We start from the raw sequence: 19,404 nt of genomic DNA, 5'->3' as shown, positions 1-19,404 counted from the left end.
TTGTCTCAGAGTAGCAGACGTGTTAGTCTGTATTGGCAAAAAGAAAAGGAGTACTTGTGGCACCTTAGAGACTAACAAATTTATTTGAGCATAAGCTTTCCTGAGCTACAACTCAGCTGTAACTCACGAAAGCTTATGCTCAAATGGCTGTAGCTCACAAAGCTTATGCTCAAATAAATTTGTTAGTCTCTAAGGTGCCACAAGTCCTCCTTTTCTAGATTGTATTGTGATATCGTGCACGCTATCTTGCCTTGGTTAATGTACATTCCCTCTAACATCCTGATCCTGCAGTAAGCTCACTGCAGGGTCCTGGCCTAACATTATGATCTAAAAACTAATATATAATTAATTAACAGTTAAGAATGTGCTTTAAATTGATTATAAGAAAAGAAAAGAGAAGAAAAAAGAAACAAACAGCAACTCCAGCAGACACCACTAGAGTTCTCCTTCTCCCAAATATCCCTCGCACCATCCTAAACCCTGTTTACCCCAGAAACCTTAACTGTGGACAGACAGAAGGGGAGAGGGAGAGAATATTCAGACACAATAAAACTCTGAGGGGGGAAAAATATGTGGAAGGAGGAGGCGGCAGCGGCCTGGGGAAGCGATTGAAAAGTTTCCCCTGGCTTAACTTCTCCCTCCCCCCGCGGGTCCCCCCCCCCCCTCTTCCAGCAGCAGAAGCAGCAGCAGCAACAGCACAAGGTGAGAGAGACTTTCGAGTCTGGGGAGGAGGGGTTCGCGTGCGGCGGTGGGGGGGCTTGAATTTACAGCCCTGTGGCTGATGTTTCTGTCTCTCTCCCCCTGGCTTTGGGGTGAGGAGACACCGTGTCTCGTGCTGGGTAGGGGTGGTGTTGCTTTTTTTTTTTTTTTTTTTTTTTTTTTAATTTTAAATATGATGGAGGATTATAAACATGGCGCCTTAAAAAAAAAAAAAAAAACCCTACAAAATCTAGACAGCGATCCAAGGAGCTGGGGGCAGGGGAAGGGCTGCTCCGTAGGAGAGGGGGATCCTGCCTGGGGGGGGGGGCAGCAAATGGGGAGGGGGCAATAATAATCATAATGAATAAAAGGTGGGGGAGGGGTGCAAGGTAGGATTTTGTTTGTTGTTGGGGTGGGGGGAGGATAATCTCCTAGCCAGCTTGGAAATCGAGCAGGGAAACTGCGGGGGGGGGGGATATTAACTATTATTTATTCTCGTTTACAAAAGCGCCCCCCGCCCAGGGGCTCTAGCTGCAAAGGGCCGAGATTGCGCCCGCCCCCCCCCCCCCGAAGTTACAATAAATAACCTGGGGGGGGGGGGAGGGAAGGAAGGAAACTGGGGCGGGAGACCCACGAGAAATCCTCTCCCGAATCTTCCCCGAGGGCCTGCGGGGAAGCCGGGGCCTCGAGTGAGAGGAGAGACCGAGCGGGGTGTGGCGCAGGCCAGCCACAGCCCCGGCCTCACACGCAAGGCGCCTGGTTTGCCCCCGGCCTCGCCTGTGTCTGTCGCTGGGGTGGTGCCTGCTTAGAGACGGGGCTTGGGCCGGATAATGGCAGCCGCTCTGCGGGCTTGTTTCCGAAGGAGCGACACGGGTAGGGGGGGGATAAGCCCCTGTAGGGGGCACGGGGGGGGGGCAGACGGCTGTATCCCCACCTCCCCCCCGGAGGGCCGACGCTGGGCGGAGGCAGTACCCCCCCGCCCCCAGTTCCCCCTGTAGGGCAGGCGCGCGGTGGGGGAGGGAAGTCGATATTTTCTCTACCCCCCCCCATAGGGTAGACGCTGGGGAGGGGGGAGTCGTTATTCCCTCTCCCCCCGTAGGGCAGACCCTGAGGGAGGGGCGGCGATACATTAGCTTCCCCCCTTAGGGCAGACATGGGTAGGGACGGCGCATGTTACACCCTCAAACTGTCCCCTAAAGGAGGGAATGGAGTAAGGGTGGGGATTATATCCCTAGCACCCCCTAACAGGAGTCGGGCCCCTGCTCCCCAAGCCCCCCCGGATGCTCATCAGATCCAGGCAGCCCCTCTTCACTTTGCTTCCCCACCTGCTGGGTGGGTTTCTTCCTCCCCCATGGTCTGCTCTAGCTCCTTTGGGGCAGTAGGGCCTGGGCGGATTGGCTCTGGTTTCCCATATGTGAGTGGAGACGCTCACCCAGCCACCTGGAGGCTCCAATCTTTGTGGGGCGGGCTCCCCCCTCCCCAGAAGTGATTTACTCACTCTCCTCACCTGAGAAGTGTTGCAGGAAACTTGACAGCCCTGGTTCTAGGGAAATCTGAAATAATGTTTTTAAAACTTCATTTCCAAATTATCTTAAGCCTCCCACCGCATTAACTTAAGTGGTGGCTCTCCTTCTGTCTCAGAGATTTGCCAGAGGACTCTCCAGGTTTCCTTCCCTTTTTTATTTTAAGTTTAAGAGGTGAAAGTGTGCAAGGAGAAGCAAATCTTTATGTAGAGTACAAAAAGCAGATATATAATGGGGCATTTTATTACGTTTTCCTGGCTCTCTCTTAGTTTGAGAGACAAGTCAGTATGTCAAATAGTGACACTTGGGAAACTTTGTGTGACATTTCTGAGCTCAGTTTTTGTCCCTGAAAATCACTCAGAATCTATCATTAAGTGTGTTTGGTCTTGTTCAAATGCAAAGTAGTGAACAGCATTTAAAGGACACTAGTAAAGAACCAGGCTTGAGAAACCTAGAAACATATTGAAAAATCAAATATTGAATACAGTGCTGGGTATTGTATAATTCAGTGATAATTTGACATTTTAACATCTCAGAATAGTTTCTTCCTCTCACACTTTACTGATTGTATTACTTGAAAAATATAATAAAATAGTTTTTAAAATACCCTATTGGAATGGAGAGGACAAGAGGAAGGTAGAAAATTTCTCCCACTTTTGTGAAGCCTGTTTTTATTGAACTTTATGGTGTTCCTTTGTAGGAAATTCCTTGAGGGGAATCTCTTATGCAGGGTGGGGAGCCCAGAAAAAGCAATTTGTGGTTCAGGTTGCAATCTCTTGAGTTTTTCTTGTCCCTCCTCATTCAGCGCAAAGGACCAGGTCTCTCTTCACACATTTTTAAAAACAATTTTATTATTCGCCATTCTGAGCATGTTACAGAAAGTCTTTAGGGAAGTAAAGCATTTGCTGACTGCTCTTTTATATAAGAAGTGAAAGTATACTCAAAATAATTTCTTGCAGGGGTTCACGTTTAATTCCAAATTTTCTGTAGCTAAATAAATTATTGTTGTTTTGACTGGATTTTTTTGAAGGAGGTCTCAATAACTCACAGGTTTGTTAATGTTATGAGAGCATTTAATTTTTTTGGTCACAAATTTTAATCTATGTTCAGAGTGACTGAAAGAGTTATCTGATGGCTGCTTTGTTGATTGTGGTATTTATTGGTGGTCAATCTGTGGACAAAATTCAACTGTCAAACATGTGCACATCATTTGATATAACATTTTATGAAATTAAATTCATTGATTTTTATGAAGCTGTAACCATTGACACTAGCAGTGAATTTTGCCCATGAAATTTCAGATTTGTCAAAAATTATTCCACAGATGTATGTGTTGTTTTTAGAGTTCCTGAACCAGTCTAGATAGATGATTGTTCTTCAGCAAGGATTGTGTTTATATTCAAGTATATTGGGGTTAATTCTTTTCCCTCCATGTACTCAGTAAATGAACAGCAGTTTCTGTAGAGTTTCTGTCAGTAATTTCTCTTGGTTGTAATTTTTTTTTCTTCTGGTATGTAATGTGAGATTTCTTTTATTCATTCTCCTTGCAATGAAGGTTTAGGAGCTTTCCAGTACTAATTAACATTCTTTATTCCACAAGCTGACATTATTATAAGAATTATGATTTCTGTGTCCCCTTTTGTCTGGGTTCCTCTGTTGTAGTAAGCCAAGAGTGCAATCTGAAGTTATTTCTTTTACAAGCATTTCAAGGAGGTGGATTTTTCAAGAGTCCCAGAAGGTAGTCAAATTGAACACTCTATGATACTTGGAGCGTGGTGCCCTTGGCACTTTGGCAACACTATGTGTCATCTTTTATGTAGTCTATACATCTTAGTTTGTCAGGGTTGCTTGTGCTAACAATTGTGAACAAAACGGCAACGGCAAGATTGGTTTTTCTCAGATTCTGGAAGACTTTTGATAACTTGGATCTACATTTGATTTCTAAATGAGTTATCAGAGTAGCAGCCGTGTTAGTCTGTATTCACAAAGAGAAAAGGAGTACTTGTGGCACCTTAGAGACTAACAAATTTATTTGAGCATAAGCTTTCATGAGCTACAGCTCACTTCATCGGATGCATTCAGTGGAAAATACAGTGGGGAGATTTATATACATAGATTTATTTATATACAACATGAAACAATGGGTGTTACCGTACACACTGTAACCAGTGTGATCACTTAAGGTGAGCTGTTACCAACAGGAGAATGGGGTGGGAAAAAACCTTTTGGAGTGATAATCAAGGTGTGCCATTTCCAGCAGTTGACAAGAATGTCTGAGGAACAGTGGGGGGCGGAGGGGGAATAAACAAGGGGAAATAGTTTTACTTTGTGTAATGACCCATCCACTCCCAGTCTCTATTCAAGCCTAAGTTAGTTGTATCCAGTTTGCAAATTAATTCCAATTCAGCAGTCTCTCGTTGGAGTCTGTTTTTGAAGCTTTTTTGTTGAAGGATAGCCACTCTTAGGTCTGTAATCGAGTGACCAAAGAGATTGAAGTGTTCTCCGACTGGTTTTTGAATGTTATAATTCTTGATGTCTGATTTGTGTCCATTTATTCTTTTATGCAGAGACTGTCCATATTGACCAATGTACATGGGAGAGGGGCATTGCTGTCATATGATGGCATATATCACATTGGTAGATGTGCAGATGAACGAGCCTCTGATAGTGTGGCTGATGTGATTAGACCCTATGATGGTGTCCTCTGAATAGATATGTGGACGCAGTTAGCAACGGGCTTTGTTGCAAGGATAGGTTCCTGGCTTAGTGTTTTTGTTGTGTGGTTGCTGGTTAGTATTTGCTTCAGGTTGGGGGGCTGTCTGTAAGCAAGGACTGGCCTGTGTCCCAAGATCTGTGAGAGTGATGGGTCATCCTTCAGGATAGGTTGTAGATCCTTGATGATGCGTTGGAGAGGTTTTAGTTGGGGGCTGAAGGTGACAGCTAGTGGCGTTCTGTTATTTTCTTCATTGGGCTTGTCCTGTAGTATGTAACTTCTGGGTACTCTTCTGGCTCTGTCAATCTGTTTCTTCACTTCAGTGGGTGGGTATTGTAGTTGTAAGAATGCTTGATACAGATCTTGTAAGTGTTTGTCTCTGTCTGAGGGGTTGGAGCAAATGCGGTTGTATGTAGAGCTTGGCTGTAGATAATGGATCGTGTGGTTTGGATGAAAGCTGGAGGCATGAAGGTAGGCATAGCGGTCAGTAGGTTTGTGGTATTGGGTGGTGTTTATGTGACCTTCGCTTATTAGCACCATAGTGTCCAGGAAGTGGATCAAGAAAATAACAGAACGCAACTAGGTAACACCTTCAGCCCCCAACTAAAACCTCTCCAATCCAATCCAATGAAATTTATTTTTTAAAATATTAAATACATCAATTTTTAAAAAGCTGGTGAAAAATGCACTTTTGCAGTCTGATTGCGAAATGAGTGTAAATTATATTTTATTTTAAATCCAATATTAAATTGTTTTAAAATGTTACAAATTAAAGGGCCCGGTCCTGGAAACACTTACTACTGGTATATTATATGTAACTGGGAGTAGTCTGATGTTAGTGAGACGTCTCACAGTATATAGTAAGCACTATGACCCCTACTCTTCACAGGTGGACCTTACATCTATACTGAGTTCTCTGGATTTCAGGGGTCTGCTAAGTACATCTCATGGAAGAATCGGGTTATATCTGTTGATGTCTGTGAGATTGGGCTTTAAACTAGGTATAAATCTTCTATAGGAAGCAGTGGCTTTCATTGATTTCAGTATGACCAATACTGCACCCAAATTATTTGTTAGCTATTACTTTGAATATTGAGTTTTAAACTAGAATGGGTTTTTTCATACAGAGCTATGGACAAGTTATTTTTAAGATGAAGCCAAGCAAACTCTTGACTATATTACAGATTCTCCTAGTTACGAAAGAAGTGAATAAACTCCTGGTTATTTAATCAAGATGTTTAAATGGATATCCATGTAGTTACTAATAGAAAAGGAGTACTTGTGGCACCTTAGAGACTAACAAATTTATTAGAGCATAAGCTTTCGTGAGCTACAGCTCACTTCATCGGATGCATTTGGTGGAAAAAACAGAGGAGAGATTTATATACACACACAGAGAACATGAAACAATGGGTTTATCATACACACTGTAAGGGGAGTGATCGCTTAAGATAAGCCATCACCAGCAGCAGGGGGGGAAGGAGGAAAACCTTTCATGGTGACAAGCAAGGTAGGCTAATTCCAGCAGTTAACAAGAATATCAGAGGAACAGTGGGGGGGTGGGGTGGGGGGGAGAAATACCATGGGGAAATAGTTTTACTTTGTGTAATGACTCATCCATTCCCAGTCTCTATTCAAGCCTAAGTTAATTGTATCCAGTTTGCAAATTAATTCCAATTCAGCAGTCTCTCGTTGGAGTCTGTTTTTGAAGCTTTTTTGTTGAAGGATAGCCACTCTTAGGTCTGTAATCGAGTGACCAGAGAGATTGAAGTGTTCTCCAACTGGTTTTTGAATGTTATAATTCTTGACATCTGATTTGTGTCCATTCATTCCTTTACCTAGAGACTGTTCAGTTTGGCCAATGTACATGGCAGAGGGGCATTGCTGGCACATATCACATTGGTAGATGCGTAGGTGAACGAGCCTCTGATAGTGTGGCTGATGTGATTAGGCCCTATGATGGTATCCCCTGAATAGATATGTGGACAGAGTTGGCAACGGGCTTTGTTGCAAGGATAGGTTCCTGGGTTAGTGGTTCTGTTGTGTGGTGTGTGGTTGCTGGTGAGTATTTGCTTCAGATTGGGGGGCTGTCTGTAAGCAAGGACTGGCCTGTCTCCCAAGATCTGTGAGAGTGATGGGTCATCCTTCAGGATAGGTTGTAGATCCTTGATGATGCGTTGGAGAGGTTTTAGTTGGGGGCTGAAGGTGATGGCTAGTGGCGTTCTGTTGTTTTCTTTGTTGGGCCTGTCCTGTAGTAGGTGACTTCTGGGTACTCTTCTGGCTCTGTCAATCTGTTTCTTCACTTCAGCAGGTGGGTATTGTAGTTGTAGGAATGCATGATAGAGATCTTGTAAGTGTTTGTCTCTGTCTGAGGGGTTGGAGCAAATGCGGTTATATCGTTATATATCATATTATACAGTAACACGGCTGCTACTCTGAAACATGTAGTTACTGTGTTTGATTTTTTTTTGTGTCCTTGCAAGACTGCCTCCTCCCTCCCCCCCATAGTAAATGCTTTCCTTAAATTGCAAACAATTAGAGTTTGAACTAATTTAAAATAATAAAGTTGTGCAGTGCTGAAACTTGATTCAATTTTAGTAACATCTGATTTTTGTTTTTCTCCTTTGAGAACAGTATTCTTTAGGCTGCTCACAAGACCACAGCAAGAATAGTGGAGAGATGTTGTGACACACCCATGAACCCAAATCAAAGGTCTAATTTTAGGCCTAGCAGCCTTGGTAACATCCCTTTAGATGTTTAGATGCAGTTATTCTATGCAGGTAAATCCCAGTGGAAGTTGCTGAGAGTTTGTATACAGAATGATTGCAAGATCTAGCAAAGGAGACAAGTTGATTATTTTTTTCAGTTTCTCCTTCCTTTACCATTTTTCAGAATTGCAGTTCTTGTATCTTTTTTGTAGATACCTATATCTTCATCTACAGTAGTATACTGGAATTTTAAAAGAAACCCAAATGCTTGAATGCAATTGCAGAATAATACAAATGATTCCAAAATACAAAGAATTATTTTATACAACAGAATATTTTAAAATTTTTATTTTGAATATATTCTGAGCTTGTTGCACAGAACCAGATGAATAATTTAAAAAGACTTTCTGCATGTTCACAGAAAATAGGAGAGTTAGGTACAGGTGGGTGTAATAACACTGCTTTTCAATCAGTAGTAATGTGATGATAAATTCTTTCAATTTTGCTATAAAAATCTAAAGTGGTAAAATCCATTTCTTTGACATTTAGGCAAAAGCCAAATATAGTACAAAATTAATATACATGTCTATAGGGGAACTTTTTCAGAGGCAGAGAATTGGAATCGGTCTTAGGTTGGTTTTTTTTCCCCCTTAATGCGATACTGTTAACTTGAAATCTAGTCATTACCAAAAAACAATTTTTTTTTAGATATTATATCTGCCTTTTAGCCCATCTGCCAGTTTTATATAGCATTTTCCTATTTTAATTTTTTTTCTCTTCCCTGTTGGTCTATGATTCCCTGTTTGTGTAGGTCTTTCATACTAAAGTGTTTTTTTTTTTACCTTAAAATTAGCTAATTTACCATAGTACATTTTTAGTTACAAATTTAGTCTACTGGTAGGTGTAGTATTCAAAAGTGGCATGCTGGAAATTAGATTTTGTACTTTGGTCTCCTGGACTTACAATGTGACACCATTATCTCTTCTTTTTAAGAGAGGTTGATGGGAGCAAGGTGGAACAATTAATGGGAGGCTGTACTTAGTTCACAAATCTTAGCAAAATAACTTATCTTCCAGCAATGAGTTTTACTGGATCTTGTCATTGGAGTAGCAATAAAGTGAAACAAAATTGAGTTGAGAGACTGACTAAAAGCTTAAAATTAACAAAGTAATATGCCATAATAGTAAGCTGAAAGAGAAGTAAATCAAATGAAGAAAAATGAAAAATATAGCTTTAACTCAGTTTTGAAGAAAGTTTTATTATTTCCTGGCTAGTCGTCTGATCCTTCTAATTTTCTGTCAACAATCCTCATGCTTATTTTGTAGCAGAATGTTTTTTTTTTGCATACATTTAAACATACTTGCTATTACATTGTAGTTATTTGTGTACTGTTATAGAAGGTCTGTTATTAAAAATCCAAGGAGTAGCCAAATCTGCACAGAAGCTTAAGTTGAATTTTGTTATCTTATTGTTCCTTCCTTTGTTAATAAAGGAAAACCACAGGAAGAGGGTGAGTTTGACTCCAAGGTGTGAGAGAGATTTTAGGGAACAGCATATGTTCACACTTATTAATACTACAGAAGAACATTTTAATTCTGGTTATTAGTCTTTAAGTTCTGCTCTTAAGTGATATGTGATAACTGTAATTCTCTTATGATTCACATTATGGGATCAATCCAGCAATATACTGAGGAACTCATCTCCAATAGTAGCTCAACACCTTTCAGAATTGAGGTGTTTTTTTTTTAATTGTGGACAGTGAGTGAAATTCTAGTTTTATTAAAGTCAGTGCCAAAACTTCCTTTGACTTCAGTAGGGCCAGGATTTAATCTAACGTGTTTTTGTTTAATTGTCTTTTCAGTAATCAATACAAAAGATTCATGTTCCAATAACTAACTGCAAATCACAGAGAGTTTGCATTCACAACAAAGATGACATATTCACAACCAAAGGAAATGTTTACCATAAAATAGAATCACAGGGCACTGTTTTATAATAGGTTTTATATCTGAAAAGAACTAATGGATGGTACAAGTGTAATTAGAGTCCCTGATGCTTCAGACACTTATACATGTAATCAGTGAGTCTAGTCACACTCAAAGTTAAACATCTATACATGTTTGCAGGATTGGGGCCATACTCAATGCAAAAAATCTGAATTTTTATAACTAAAGTAATTTTTAGCACTTTATATACAACTAAAATATTATAAGAAAATGACCGTAGTTTGTCATTTTTCTTAGTGTATTTTTTTTTTTTTACTTTTATGAAGAATGACATTATCTTCATCTTTAACTGCTTTCTAATAAAACGTATGCGTTTCCTGGAAGTCTACCTTTAGTTGTACAAATTGTTGCCATGATCCTGAAATGACTTAAGAACATGCTTAGCTTTAAGCTTAGAGACTAACAAATGTTAGTCTCTAAGGTGCCACAAGTACTCCTTTTATTTTTGCGAATACAGACTAACATGGCTGCTACTCTGAAACCAGCTTTAAGCTTGTGAGAGTCCAATTGAATTCAAGGGAACTACTTACATGATTAAAGTATATCATGTACATAAGTTTCTGTAGGGTCTGCCTATATTTTTACATTTTCAATCAATTGTTTGTTTTCTCTGGCTCCTTACTTTATATTTCTTTATTAGTATCTGTCTTTCTAAATGTTTTATAACTTGTACACATTATACATACATAGTTACATTTGTAAATATAGAAAATTAGTATAGAAAAACTTAATTGGGAATTAGTTAAGATTGAAAATGTACATCAACGGAGGTTGCCTAACAGTTGGAATTTTTAAAATTTCTATAGACTGTCTTCCTCCAAAAGCCAAAACACTGAAATGCTGCCATATCATTCATGCCTTCTGTTCCTATTTCACTTACTGTCATGCCGTGAAAGTTACACATTCCAATCCCTAACTACACCTTTGTCTCTTTATAATTTGCATAAATTCATGTAAAGTTGAGACCATATTACTATGAATATAAAATCCCATATCTTTTTCAAGGAATTCTATATCCAGGGTGTTATAACTAACACTTTTTTCTTTAAAAAAAAAATAAGCAGTACAAGTGTTAGTAAATGTTGGGAAACTACAGTTGCTTTAGGGAGGAAATGCGACTGATAGTTCATCACTTGCTCTGCCTTTGTTCATGGCAACTGACCAGAAGTAGCAAACTCAACCCCATGTGCAATCTCAGTTTCGTTGGCTGGAAAGTAATGGAGGTGGAAACAAGGCTCCAGCCCTCTCTACCCACCTGTTCTGAGGGAAGGAGGAGGATAGTACTAGGCACCTGCTCTTCAACCAGCACTCGGACCCAAAATCTAGGGAGCTCTAACTGTAGTTCAAGTGGGAAACTTCTTACGCTGTTCCCAGCCTCATTTGCACCAGGCACAATCAGATCAATAAATGTAAAATACCATATAGTCAACAGATTCTGTAATCACAAAGATACTGCTTTGCTTTTTATTCATAAAAGTATCTTACAGCTTGAACAACATATCACACCAGCCGAAAGCTGACTTATCATAATGTATCTTGGGACTAAAGTACTTTTGAAATCTTTAGTATTAATTAGATTGTATACTATTTCTTTTATTATACCTCTAATAATATATAATTTCAGATCATAAGAGGGAATTTCTAGGCAGTTACGCTTTTAACACTTCTTTTTAGGTAGCAAAATGGAAATTATAGTACTTCCTTGGTTTTAGGTAGATTCTTTATACACACTTTCAGCCTTAAGTGTTTAACTATGGGCAAGATTCTAAAAGCCTTATGCATTTTGAGTAGCAACTTACTATGAGTGGGCCTGTTGATTTCAAAGTCCCTGGTTTACTGATATGCCATTTATTATGATGGCTGCCCCTATCGACAGATTAAAGATACCTTTAAGGCTACTAGCTAAAAATAAATTTGAAACATATGTATTGCAAGAAATGTTACTGATAAACTTTAAGAATTTAAAAAATGGAAATGAACAGCTAAGGCAAAGTAGAACTAATACTCAAATATCTTCAGTTCATACTGTATGAATAACATGCAGTATGGGTATAAGATATTACGCATTCCAACAATAATCTGAATTCTGACCCTTTATCCCCACTACTTCAAAATAGATCATAGAATCATAGAATATCAGGGTTGGAAGGGACCCCAGAAGGTCATCTAGTCCAACCCCCTGCTCAAAGCAGGACCAAGTCCCAGTTAAATCATCCTAGCCAGGGCTTTGTCAAGCCTGACCTTAAAAACCTCTAAGGAAGGAGATTCTACCACCTCCCTAGGTAACGCATTCCAGTGTTTCACCACCCTCTTAGTGAAAAAGTTTTTCCTAATATCCAATCTAAACCTCCCCCATTGCAACTTGAGACCATTACTCCTCGTTCTGTCATCTGCTACCATTGAGAACAGTCTAGAGCCATCCTCTTTGAAACCCCCTTCAGGTAGTTGAAAGCAGCTATCAAATCCCCCCTCATTCTTCTCTTCTGCAGACTAAACAATCCCAGCTCCCTCAGCCTCTCCTCGTAAGTCATGTGCTCTAGACCCCTAATCATTTTTGTTGCCCTTCGCTGTACTCTTTCCAATTTATCCACATCCTTCTTGTAGTGTGGGGCCCAAAACTGGACACAGTACTCCAGATGAGGCCTCACCAGTGTCGAATAGAGGGGAACGATCACGTCCCTCGATCTGCTCGCTATGCCCCTACTTATACATCCCAAAATGCCATTGGCCTTCTGGCAACAAGGGCACACTGCTGACTCATATCCAGCTTCTCGTCCACTGTCACCCCTAGGTCCTTTTCCGCAGAACTGCTGCCGAGCCATTCGGTCCCTAGTCTGTAGCGGTGCATTGGATTCTTCCATCCTAAGTGCAGGACCCTGCACTTATCCTTATTGAACCTCATTAGATTTCTTTTGGCCCAATCTTCCAATTTGTCTAGGTCCTTCTGTATCCTATCCCTCCCCTCCAGCGTATCTACCACTCCTCCCAGTTTAGTATCATCCGCAAATTTGCTGAGAGTGCAATCCACACCATCCTCCAGATCATTTATGAAGATATTGAACAAAACGGGCCCCAGGACCGACCCCTGGGGCACTCCACTTGACACCGGCTGCCAACTAGACATGGAGCCATTGATCACTACCCGTTGAGCCCGACAATCTAGCCAGCTTTCTACCCACCTTATAGTGCATTCATCCAGCCCATACTTCCTTAACTTGCTGACAAGAATGCTGTGGGAGACCGTGTCAAAAGCTTTGCTAAAGTCAAGAAACAATACATCCACTGCTTTCCCTTCATCCACAGAACCAGTAATCTCATCATAAAAGGCGATTAGATTAGTCAGGCATGACCTTCCCTTGGTGAATCCATGCTGACTGTTCCTGATCACTTTCCTCTCCTCTAAGTGCTTCAGGATTGATTCTTGAGGACCTGCTCCATGATTTTTCCAGGGACTGAGGTGAGGCTGACCGGCCTGTAGTTCCCAGGATCCTCCTTCTTCCCTTTTTTAAAGATGGGCACTACATTAGCCTTTTTCCAGTCATCCGGGACTTCCCCCGTTCGCCACGAGTTTTCAAAGATAATGGCCAAGGGCTCTGCAATCACAGCCGCCAATTCCCTCAGCACTCTCGGATGCAATTCGTCCGGCCCCATGGACTTGTGCACGTCCAGCTTTTCTAAATAGTCCCTAACCACCTCTATCTCTACAGAGGGCTGGCCATCTCTTCCCCATTTTGTGATGCCCAGCACAGCAGTCTGGGAGCTGACCTTGTTAGTGAAAACAGAGGCAAAAAAAGCATTGAGTACATTAGCTTTTTCCACATCCTCTGTCACTAGCTTGCCTCCCTCATTCAGTAAGGGGCCCACACTTTCCTTGGCTTTCTTCTTGTTGCCAACATACCTGAAGAAACCCTTCTTGTTACTCTTGACATCTCTTGCTAGCTGCAGCTCCAGGTGCGATTTGGCCCTCCTGATATCTTTCCTACATGCCCGAGCAATATTTTTATACTCTTCCCTGGTCATATGTCCAACCTTCCACTTCTTGTAAGCTTCTTTTTTATGTTTAAGATCCGCTAAGATTTCACCATTAAGCCAAGCTGGTCGCCTGCCATATTTACTATTCTTTCGACTCATCGGGATGGTTTGTCCCTGTAACCTCAACAGGGATTCCTTGAAATACAGCCAGCTCTCCTGGACTCCCTTCCCTTTCATGTTAGTCCCCCAGGGATCCTGGCCATCTGTTCCCTGAGGGAGTCAAAGTCTGCTTTCCTGAAGTCCAGGGTCCGTATCCTGCTGCTTACCTTTCTTCCCTGCGTCAGGATCCTGAACTCAACCAACTCATGGTCACTGCCTCCCAGATTCCCATCCACTTTTGCTTCCCCCACTAATTCTACCCGGTTTGTGAGCAGCAGGTCAAGAAAAGCGCTCCCCCTAGTTGGCTCCCCTAGCACTTGCACCAGGAAATTGTCCCCTACGCTTTCCAAAAACTTCCTGGATTGTCTATGCACCGCTGTATTGCTCTCCCAGCAGATATCAGGAAAATTAAAGTCACCCATGAGAATCAGGGCATGCGATCTAGTAGCTTCCGTGAGTTGCCGGAAGAAAGCCTCATCCACCTCATCCCCCTGGTCCGCTGGTCTATAGCAGACTCCCACCATGACATCACTGTTGTTGCACACACTTCTAAACTTAATCCAGAGACACTCAGGTTTTTCCACAGTTTCGTACCGGAGCTCTGAGCAGTCATACTGCTCCCTTACATATAGTGCTACTCCCCCACCTTTTCTGCCCTGCCTGTCCTTCCTGAACAGTTTATAACCATCCATGACTGTACTCCAGTCATGTGAGTTATCCCACCAAGTCTCTGTTATTCCAATCACGTCATAATTCCTTGACATCACCAGGACCTCCAGTTCTCCCTGCTTGTTTCCAAGGCTTTGTGCATTTGTATATAAGCACTTGAGATAACCTGTTGATCGCCCCTCATTCCCAGTATGAGGCAGGAGCCCTCCCCTCACAGACATTCCTTGCATAGCATAGATGCTTGCATCCAACCACCCTACAAAATACATGTTGAATATGGGCTACAAGTAGCTCACCTACCACTTGTGTGTGGATCTCAGTGAAGAATTGGGCCTTAGTCTCCATAAAGAGTTTAGAAAAAACACCTTTCCTTCCACCTTGTGATTTCTGAGACAAAGTGCACTTTACCTCATTCGCAATCCCTTGAAATCTCACTATATCTGATCTTTATTTCTTGGTTAGTGAGTGCCATAAAACCCAGGTTAGTATTGTCCCTTTAAATTGATCTGAATGCTGTCTAGGCTATAGGTCACTCCTAGGAGTTAAATGCCTGAAACAGCTTTTGGGAAGCTAGATGTTTCATCGTGAATTACTGTCTGTGCCAGCAGACATTTGAAGATAACATGGCTCAGTGAAAAATCAATCCTTGAATACCAACATTTCTGAATGAGAGAGAAATATAAAGTATTTATTCCACCCTCAAAAGCTTTCTAAAAACTTCTCTTCCCACCCAAACAAAACAAGATGGGGGGGGGGGGGGAAGGGGCAGGGAGAAGAAGAGAGGTACCTTTGCCCTGAAAAGACTTTGCATAGTCTGTCTCATTGATCGGCGTGACGGGTTTCTTGAAAACTGGTGCAAGTATAAAACCCTTGTGTTTTTTACATTTACTTAAATACAATGAAAAAAAAAGTGAGGTGGGGGAAGATCGTTGTATTTTCATGGACGATTCATTTGAAGGAAAGGTAATGGTTCAAATCACTTCCAGCCATTATGTTCTATACTATTACACATCTAGGAGTGGATCAGTTTGTTCCTGCTGGGTGGTAGGCTCCACCACCAACAGTCCAATAACTGCATCTTCCAGCTGTAGAGCTCTCACATCTTTTTATTCGTAGAATGCCCCAAAGTTCATGCATTCAAAGAAAATACTTTTAGGAAGAGACTTTATCTTTCCCCCCAGGTCCACAGTTCACATTCCTGTCAGCCCCTTTTCCACTTCTCTGACGACTACAGGGCTTCTTTATAAAGTTTTTTGATTGGGGTCAAGCTCTTAGCTCCTACCTGAGTCCAGGCATGAGATCTAGTATTGCTGTTCACACCTTCCCACTTGGGGAAGCAGGAAATGAACTCCCCATATGCTGAAATCAATAGGTCTTCCACCCATATTAGTTTTCTTTATCTGAGTTGTTTATAATAAAGAGACAAGATGAGTGAGCCAATATCTTTTGTTGGACAAATAAGATATTACTTCGTCTCTCTAATAGCTTGGGACCAACGTGGCAACAACATTGTTTATAATAGAGCAGTCTTGCAAAACCCCTATTTGCCTGCTCTCTGGGAACAAGTGGCATCAACTTCTGCAGATTCTAAAGGTAGTGCTATAGTGTAGACCAGTGGTTCTCAACCTATTTACCATTTTTGGCTGCATATGCAGGTCTCTCTATGTGTTATGTAGCCTGCATGCACACAATATATATACTTCCTGTATGGCCTTGAGGATGTCAACCACAGCTGTGTGCTGGTTGGGCTGCAAGCGGTCCATGGGCCACAGGTTGAGAACCACTGATGTAGACACTACAGTGATGGAAGAATTTTTTCCATTGCTGTAGTAAATCCATCACTCTTTAGAGGTAGCAGCTAGGTTGACAAAAGAATTCTTGTGCTGACCTAAGTGCATCTAGGGCTGGGGGTGAGTTCTACTTAATGACGTTGCACAGGGTATGAAAATTTTCACAGCTCTGAGCAACGTAGATAGGTCAGCTTAAGTTTTAGGTCTAAGCCAGACCTAAGCTGCTTTTTAAGGCTTCTAGCCTTTATGGTTGTAAAAAAAAAAAACAAAAAAAAACCAAACACCTTTAAAAATGTGAACCAAGTATAATCAGCTGCAGTTAGCAGGTGGTGGGAGAGCAGTTGCTATTGCCCTATGGAGCCTATAAAAGGAACTGTATTTACCCTGCCCAGTTCAACAACAGCAGGAGTAAATGCCGTGGCTCCTGAGCCCAGGGGAAAGGAGTGAACTCTAGTGATTCTTCCTGAATCCTCTTTTGTAAGAGCATAGGAATTGCCATATTGAATCATACCGGCATGCCAGGTAGTCCTGTATCCTCTCAGATAGTGGCCAATAGCAGGAAACTCAATGGAAGATGCCAAAAAAAATCCGTAGGAGGATTTCTCTTCTTTCCCAAAGCTTGTGTGGTGTTTTTTTTTTTTTTGTTTTTTAACATTTAATCCCTTTTTGGTTCATGCTTCTTCCCTTCTCATCCCTGAATACCATTCCAGAACACCCCAGCTCCACTGCCTTACAGCCTCCTATTGCAGGCCCAGTATCTTTCAGCCCAGTTCCACAGTCCTCTCCCCAGGCCCAGGAAGAGCAGAAGACACCTGGCTTTCATTCAGTGTGTGACTGAGTTGGGAGGGTTTGAGTAGTGAGTTAATGGTGGTTGTCTGGTGTATGTGAATAAAAGTTTGGAAGTATGTGTGACAGGAAGAATGGAAAAGTCTGATGTGAAGTATACCTGTGTAAGACAGTACAGGTTCATGTGTCAAAGAAGAGCGTGTAAGAAAGAGAAAGGGGGCCAGATTCTCTCCTGATGTAAATTGGTGCAGCTCTGTTGGCTTCAATGTAGCAACATCAGTTCACACCAGCAGACAATTTGGACTAGAACATCCAGGAGTGTGTAAAATGGAGTATGTCATGGGTACCAGCAGGGGTGGTTGTGGGGGGGGGGGGAGAAGAGAGAGATTATATGAAGGTAAAGGAGTTAAGACCATATATTTTAAATAGTATTCATCAGTGTTAACATTCAGTTTTAAGCTCATGTGTGAACATTAATCTCTTCTGCTTTATGAAGTTCACTAGGGACCAATATCTACCACCCTTACTCACGTTGAGCAGGACTTCACTACATTTTCTTCATTGTGATTATTCAGTGCGTGAGGGTGCAGAATTTAGTCCTATGTTTGGATAATGAAAATTGACTCGTTAGTCCCTAGAACAATGCTGTAGTATTGTGTTGCAAACAGTTGTAAGGGGAATGTTTAAATCAAATAAATCTCTTTTCAGTGAAATATAAATATATGAAAACTCTTTTAATATTCTAGGTTTTATAAAATCTTAGGTTTGGAGAAGCTTTCGCCATTTTAATTCAAGTTGTAATGATCAAGCAATTAGGTTGTTTAAAGTTACTGCAGCTAGGTAAGCCACTTGTAGGACATTGTTGGGTAGTTTAGTTATAAAGTCTGGCTTACTAGCTTCTAAATGTCTGGTTTTGTAAGTATTAACTCTTGATTATGTAAAGAAAAGAAAACTATCAATTACAGTGAAAAAATACAAAGCTAAGTACAATATAAAGCTATAGTCATATTTTACATTTCACTGCTTTCTCTTGTACAAAAATGGAAAGAAGAAAGCATATAGGAAACAAAAACAGGCTATAGCAAACAAATAGCTTGATTTTTAATCGCACGATTAACTAAAAAAAGTTAAGCGATTAAAAAAAATTAATCGTGATCACACTGTTAATCAATAGAATACAAATTGAAATTTCTTAAATATTTTGAAATCAATATATCTGAATGTAGAAATCAATTACAGCATAGAATACAAAGTGTACCGTGCTTACCTTATATTTTTTATTACAAATATTTGCACTGTAAAAATGATAAACAAAAAGTAAGTATTTTTCAGTTCACCTCATACAAGTACTGTAGTGCAATCTCTTGATCTTGTAAGTTGCACTTCCATATGTAGTATTTTTGTTACAGAACTGCACTCAAAAACAAAACAGTGTAAAACTTTAGAGCCTACAAGTCACTCAGTCCTACTTCTTGTTCTGCCAATCATGAAGAGAAACAAGTTTTTTTTTTTTTTTTTTTACATTTATGGGAGATCATGCTGCCCACTTCTTAATTACAGTGTCACCCGAAAGTGAGAACAAGCATTCACATGCCACTGTTGTAGCTGGTGTCGCAAGATCTTTACGTGCCAGATTGCTAAAGATTCATATGCCTCTTTGGAACGATGGCTGAAGCACAGAGGACATGCTTCCATGCTGATGTTTGTTAAAAAAAAACGCGTTAATTAAATTTGTGACTGAACTCCTTGGGGGAGAATTGTACATCTCCTGCTCTGTTTTACTCACATTCTGCCATATATTTAATGTTATAGCAGTCTCGGATGGTGACCCAGCACTCGTTGTTTGTTTCATAAGAACACTTTCGCTGCAAATTTGACAAAATGCAAAGAAGATACCAATGTGAAATTTCTAAAGATAGCTACAGCACTTGACCCAAGATTTAAGAATCTGAAGTGCCTTCCAAAATCTGAGCGGGATGAGCTGTGGAGCATGCTTTCAGAAGTCTTAAAAGAGCAACACTGATGCGGAAACTACAGAACCCAAGCCACCAAAAAAGAAAATCAACCTTCTGCTGGTGGCAGACTTGACTCAGATGATGAAAATGAACATGCATCGGTCCGCACTGCTTTGGATTGTTATAGAGCAGAACCCGTCATCAGCATTGACTCATGTCCTCTGGAATGGTGGTTGACACATTAAGGGACATATGAATCTTGAGCGCATCTGGCATGTAAAGATCTTGTGACACCAGCTACAACAGTGCCATGCAAATGCCTGTTCTTGCTTTCAGGTGACATTGTAAACAAGAAGGCGGCAACATTATCTTCTGCAAACAAACAAACTTGTTTGTCTGAGCAGTTGGCTGAACAAGAAGTAGG

At 41.1% G+C, this 19,404-nt stretch overlaps 1 protein-coding gene across 25 annotated transcripts in view; it reads left to right on the top strand.

The window, feature by feature from the left end:
- Positions 1–444: 444 nt before the first annotated feature.
- Positions 445–19,404, top strand: part of ZMYND11 (zinc finger MYND-type containing 11) — a 160,593-nt gene continuing 141,633 nt past the window's right edge. For 3 of the 25 annotated variants that reach the window (XM_043509618.1, XM_043509616.1, XM_043509615.1), the window contains exon 1: positions 481–702. The gene's annotated coding sequence lies outside the window, so the exon portion shown is untranslated. Of the gene's footprint in view, positions 703–1,295; positions 1,573–9,135; positions 9,242–19,404 lie in introns of those variants that run through there. The other 22 variants (XM_038390183.2, XM_043509623.1, XM_043509613.1 and 19 more) reach the window with 16 other exon arrangements.

Source organism: Dermochelys coriacea, chromosome 2 (assembly GCF_009764565.3).
Source record: "Dermochelys coriacea isolate rDerCor1 chromosome 2, rDerCor1.pri.v4, whole genome shotgun sequence".
NCBI classification, from domain to species: domain Eukaryota; kingdom Metazoa; phylum Chordata; order Testudines; family Dermochelyidae; genus Dermochelys; species Dermochelys coriacea.
The sequence above is the reverse complement of the archived record's forward strand: the minus strand, read 5'-3'. Positions and strand labels throughout refer to the sequence as shown.